Source organism: Pongo pygmaeus, chromosome 4, assembly GCF_028885625.2.
Source record: "Pongo pygmaeus isolate AG05252 chromosome 4, NHGRI_mPonPyg2-v2.0_pri, whole genome shotgun sequence".
NCBI lineage: Eukaryota > Metazoa > Chordata > Mammalia > Primates > Hominidae > Pongo > Pongo pygmaeus.
Genome location: NC_072377.2, coordinates 41756417 through 41762920, shown reverse-complemented (window position 1 = coordinate 41762920; position 6504 = coordinate 41756417). Strand labels below are relative to the sequence as shown.

The 6504-nt window shown below is 41.9% G+C and overlaps 1 pseudogene; it reads left to right on the top strand.

Annotated features, from left to right (window-relative positions):
- Positions 1 to 1042: 1042 nt before the first annotated feature.
- LOC129036157 (T-complex protein 1 subunit alpha-like) lies at positions 1043 to 2960 on the top strand (annotated as a pseudogene).
- Positions 2961 to 6504: the final 3544 nt, after the last annotated feature.

Below are 6504 nucleotides of genomic sequence, written 5' to 3'. Positions count from 1 at the left end.
TCAGCAGATGCAAATTTACACGGCCACATTTTCAGATTGGAAAGATTAATTCACACTGGAAGCTGGTAGAAAGAGGGGAAATGGGGAAACTAATGAGAACTGGAGAGAAACATGCAGAGGAAGTGGGAAAGGGAAGAAAGACTGACTTTTCAGGAAGTATATTAGAATGGATAAAGTTGATTGATCAACGTCAAATATTTTTAAACCCTAAACTGAGAGTTTTATTTTTATTTTCTATTTTTTATTTATTTTTATTTTTTAGAGACAGAGCCTTACTCTGTTGCCCACGCTGGAGTGCAGTGGAGTGATCATAGCGCATTGTAACCTCCAACTTCGGGAACTGAGAGTTTTAAACACTTTACATGGAGATGAGAACATGAAGGGAAAATCTCATCTTCTATTCAAGAAGGAAATAAACAGATCCAGGTGGAATTTCTTCCATGGCCTGGGAAGCTGCTGTGTATAAATTCCACAAGCAGGGGACCACTACTATTAACTGTAATATGCTGATGTACTATGCACCGAGGGGAATACAAAACAAATAGCACATGTACAATCAATTGATGTAGAAATCAATGCATTAGGACTTCAGAGAACAAACAGACTGTACCCCATATTGTAGTGTTTCTCAACCTTTTTTTCCTATCATTACCCCCCTAAGGAGCTTTCAGACTTTTTCCTCCCTATTTATTCCCTCCTCCCATAAAACGTTGATACTGTGGATACGTTGCACATCTCTTTATACACTGGTCCTTTAGAGAGCCATGAAGCATTGCAATGTCTAAGTTTCCTCCCTCCCATGCCCTCCAAAAACAAATTTTTGCCCAAGTTAAAAATTCACACTAGCTTTCCTGTCATGTCCAGCGGCCAAGCGTTGGGGGAGCTGGGAAGCTGGTGTAGCGGTGTTACCCAGCAGCCCCTGTGGCGTCATGCGGGTCGGCTCCACTCATCACTGCTCTGGTCGCTGGTTGGCTGAGGTGCGATGATACTGGTTGCCCGCGGTGTGCGTGAGTGGAAGTCGACGTATACCCCTGCGATGAAGATGGAGGGGCCTTTGTCCGTGTTCGGGGACCGAGACTGCAGCACTGGGGAGGTGGTCCGCTCCCAGAATGTTATGGCTTAAGCTTCGATTGCCAATACTGTGAAAAGTTCTCTTGGTCCAGTTGGCTTGGATAAAATGTTGGTGGATGATGTTGGTGATGTAACCATTACTAATGATGGTGCAGCCATCCTGAAGTTATTGGAGGTAGAACAATCCTGCAGCTAAAGTTCTTTGTGAGCTGGCTGACCTGCAAGACAAAGAAGTTGGAGATGGAACTACCTCAATGGGAAGCCCCGCGTTGTATCCGTTAAAACTTAATTATCAACACTGATGAACTGGGAAGAGATTGCCTGAATCTCTTCCTCAGTGGAAGAGATTCCACTGAGACATGGATGTCTTCCAAAATCATTGGAATAAATGGTGATTTCTTTGCTAATATAGTAGTAGATACTGTACTTGTTACTACATACACAGATATTAAGAGGCCAGCCTCGCTATCCAGTCGATTCTGTTAATATTCTGAAAGCCCATGCAAGAAGTCAGATGGAGAATATGCTGATCAGTGGGTATGCACTCAGCTGTGTGATGGGATCCCAGGACATGCCCAAAAGGATTGTTAATGCGAAAATTGCTTGACTTAACTTTAGCCTGTAAAAAAACAAAAATGAAGCTTTGCGATATTGTCTGGCTCTGTGTCCCCACCCAAATCTCATATTGAATTGTAATCCAAATTGTAATTCCCACGTGTTAGGGGAGGGACTCCATGCTGTTCTCATGATACTGAGTTCTGACAAGATCTGGTGGTTTTATAAGGAGCTGTTCCCTTTTTCCTCTGCACTTCTCCTTTCTGCTGCCATGTGAAGAAGGACATGTTTCCTTCCTCTTCGACCAGGATTGTAAGTTCCTGAGACCTCCCAAGCCCTGTAAAACTGTGAGTCAATTAAACCTCTTTCCTTTATTAATTACCCAGTCTAGGCAGTTCTTTATAACAGTGTGAGAATGGACTAATATGCTTGATGTACAGGTGGTCATTACAGATCCTGAAAAACTGGACCAAATTAGACAGAAAGAATCAGATATTATCAAGGAGAGAATTCCGAAGATCCTGGCAACTGATGCCAATATTATTTTAATAGCTAGTGGAATTGATGATATGTGTCAAAGTATTTTGTAGAGATTGGGGCTATGGCAATTAGAAGAGCTTCAAAAAGGGACCTTAAATGCATTGCTAAAACTTCTGGAGGGACTGTTCTGTCAACCCTGGCCAATTTGAAGGGTGAAGAAACTTTTGAAACTGCAGTGTTGGGACACGTGGAAGAAGTGGTACAGGAGAGAATTTGTGATGATGAGCTGATCTTAATCAAAACCAGTAAGGCTTGTGCATCTGCATCAATTATCTTACATGGGGCAAATGATTTCGTATGTGATGAGATGGAGCATTCTACATGATGCTGTTTGCATAGTGAAGAAAGTTTTGGAGTCAAAATCCATGATGCTAGTTGGGGGTGCTGTAGAAGCAGCCTTTTCCATATACCCTGAAAACTGTGAAACCAGCATGGAGTCTCAGGAACAACTTGCTGTTGCAGAGTTTGCAAGACCTCCTCTTGTTATTCACTGAGAGTTCATGCTGCCCAGAACTCCACAGATCTGGTTGCACAGTTTAAGAACTTTTCATAATGAGGCTCAAGTTAACCCAGAATGTAAAAAACTAAAATGAATTGGTCTTGATTTGAGCAATGGTAAACCTAGACACAACAAACAAGCAGGGGTGTTTGAACCAACCATAGTTAAAGTTAAGAGTTTGAAATTTGCAACAGAAGCTGCAGTTACCATTCTTCAAATTGATGATCTTATTAAATTATACCCAGAAAGTAAAGATGTTAAACATGGAGGGTATGAAGATGCTGCTCATAACTAGGGCCCTTGATGTTCTGAAGCCCTTGATAACTGATCTGATGTCTCTTTTATTTATAACAATGTTAGATGCAATTGTCTTGTACCTTGAATAGAGTATTATACATTAAAGTATAGCAAGCTGTCAAAAAAAATTTACACTATAGTGGTGCCTCACCCAGATTTTCTTCACTGGTTGTTCCCGTGTCCCCTAGCTGCTCTGAGAACTATTCTAGGAGAATTCTGTAGCGGATTGCCTTAGGTAAAAGAAAACTATCTCAATTGAAGTGTTTATACCCTAGGCTCCCACCAAAGCCAGTGGCCCATAACTCACTGACACCAGGGCATGAAAGGTTGACCCCCCTCAAGGAAGAAACAGTTCTGTGATAAAAATCATATTCAACAGCTTCCTGTGGGATAAAGTAGAAGCTAATCTCTAGGCAGGACCACGTATTTGCTTACCTTTACTCTCTTGTTCTGTCTTGCTTCCTTCCTTAACTCCTCTTCTGTAGAGAGCATACCCTTATTAAATTAGTTGTACAAGAATCTCAATCTTAGATGCTACATTTGAAAACCTGAGTTAAGACACAACGCTAGTAACTAGAGTCACTAGGAGGTTTCATGAAGAAGCTTCATCTTAAAGGAAAGGTGGAAGCTAAGTGAAAAGGAAGGAGTGAATGAAGTATGTAGGCATCACAATGAGCAAAGATGTGGAAGGGTTTAGAGATGGTGAAAAGATTGGCTTGGCTAAAGCAGAACGTTATTAGGGTAGCCTGAGGCTATTTCAGAGCTTGGCTATCCTATCTGTTGCAGAGAGGTTAGTAATTGAAGAGTTTTCTGAAGAAAGGAAAGCAGTTCAATTTGTTAACATCAGGGAATGACTTACTGCATTCCTGCCTGCTCACTTGAGCATGGGAAGGTCAGGCAGACACACACATGGATAGTCCAAGGGTGATGAAGGGTATTGTAACAAAATTCAAATTGTATGCTTCACCCAGGACAGAAGAGTATAGAGAAAGAAGTGATTGGTATAGTTAGTGATCATCCAGATCCTGAGTGAGAAAGGAGGGTAAAGTAGAGATTTAACATAGAATTTGGAATTTGATGCCATTTATAATAATAATCTATACTACTGCATTAAAGCTGCTGCATTGTAGTGGAATTAGGTGAAAAGGGGATAGCTGTATAAGACAACCTTTTCAAGAATTCATCTTCAGAGAACTGACATTTCCAGAAGAGCTAGCCCAGAGTTTGTCAGATGCTCTTCTTCTGGACAAATGAGCTTTCTGGTCAGTTTCATTCTACTTTTTGAGACAGAAAAATCAAACTGTAGCTCACAGATTTAATAAAAGGCCAATGACGGATCTTCACTGAGAATCTCTATGGATCCATTCGTTTTGTGACTATACCTGAATATTTGTGAAATACCTGTTATGAACTATTATGAGCTAGACATTCTGCTGGGTGCTGGGCAGACAATGACACAGACTTGGCCTTCAGGAAGCCTACAGCCTGATGGACAGCTACACACAATTATTTTTGATCTTTGAAAGGAAAGTGACAGAAGTTTGAGATCACTGCCCAGGTTCATGGTGCTGTTGGGAGAAGGGGAGAGTCAGGGTTCTAAATGATCCTTGAGATAGTAATGTCTGCAGGTCATGTCAGAGATTTTGGTTATTAGCTAAAAGCAATAGAAAGACTGACCAGGGGAAAGTTGTTCACAAGAGGAGGTCTGAGGTTTGTGAAGACCATTCTAGCAACAGAATGGAGAAACGTTTGGAGGATGCTAATCTAATAGAATTTTTTCCTTCTTTCCTTTCAAAGGATCTCTTCGTGTTTATATTTAAATCCTGGGCTCTTAGATGAATATTCAAAGACTCCTTGTGAACTGTCTCTGCTTCTCCTACCACTTTAATCAGTCACTGCACCTTCTATTACAGTTTACATATCTGGTTTCCAATCAGAAATATCTGCAGACATGTTACAGTGTTCAGATTCCCAAGTCCCATCCCCAGAGATGTTGTTCCATTACTTGTAGGTTTAACTTAAAAATTAACATTTCTAAACAGTACCCTAGGCTCAGTACCCTAGAGCAGTGCTGTCCAAACAGAACTTTCTGTGATGATGGAATTGCTCTATACCTTCCCTGCCTAGTATGGTGTCCATTAGCCACAGGTAACTATTGAGCAATTAAATATGGCTGGTGCAACTGAGAACCTTAATTTTTATTGTACTTTATTTAATGAATTTAAACTTAAATATCAACATGTGGCTGGTGAGTATCAAATTAGACAGTTGAAATTTAGACTCCAGTCTCAGACACTTCCTATGTGATAGCTGTACTCAACATGCAGCTTCCTGCCTTGGGATCTAGGCACATTATCCCCACTCCAGGAGCCAGCTCTCCCCTAATCACCACCCTCCTCCCTACATGATCCACTTCCATGGAACGTACAGGTTTCTCTTCCAAGAGCCTCTCCTTGAGACCCTCAGGTCCAGATTAGACACGCCTCCTCAGATATCATAAACTTATGCCTCTTGGTATCTCCAGCACCTTGAAGACTGCCTGAATACAGCACTCTCTGCACATGCTTTTATAAATAAATGAAAACATAAAGAGGCAGACTCACTTAACTGAATCAGGCATGAGTAGACATTGGTAATTAACAGATAATGGTTTTTTGTACTGCAAATTTGCTACATAAAATTCCAAAAAGCTGAGCTCCAGAGAATTAAACTGTTAATGATCTTTAGCTGCTAATAAGGTCAATGTCATGTCTCCAATTCCTTTGTGGATAAGTTAATTTTGTAATGTTTGAAGGAAACATGGTTTTGGGGTTAAACAAATTTCAGAGCCTGGATTAAAATACCTGCTTTGTCACTTATTAGCCATATCAGAGAAGATGTTAAGTTACATGAAATTTCCTTTTTTTTTTGGGGGGGGGGGGACAGAGTCTCGCTTTGTTGTCCAGGCTGGAGTGCAGTGTCGCAGTCTTGGCTCACTGCAAACTTCGCAAGCCTCCAGGGTTTGAGAGATTCTCCCACCTCAGCCTCCTGAGTAGCTGAGATTACAGGGGCCCACCATCATGCCCGGCTAATTTTTGTGTTTTCAGTAGAGATAGGGTTTCACCAGGTTGGCCAGAGTGGCCAGGGTGATCCACCTGCCTCAGCCTCTCAAAGTGCTGGGATTACATGCATGAGCCATCATGCCTGGCCAGGTTACATGAAACTACTTTTTTCTTTTTTTAGACAGAGTCTTGCTCTGTCACCCAGGCTGGAGTACAGTGGTGTGATCTCGGCTCAGTGCAACCTCCACCTCCCAGTTTCAAGCAATTCTCGTACCTCAGCCTCCCGAATAGCTGGGATTACAGGCGTGTGCCACCACATCCAGCTAATTTTTGTATTTTTAGTAGAGACAAGGTTTAACCATGTTGGCCAGGCTGGTCTCAAACTCCTGACCTCAGGTGATCTGCCAGCCTCGGCCTCCGAAGTGCTGGGATTACAGGCGTGAGCTACCGCGCCCGGCCCATGAAACTTTTTATACTCAGCTTCGTCATCTACAAAGTGGG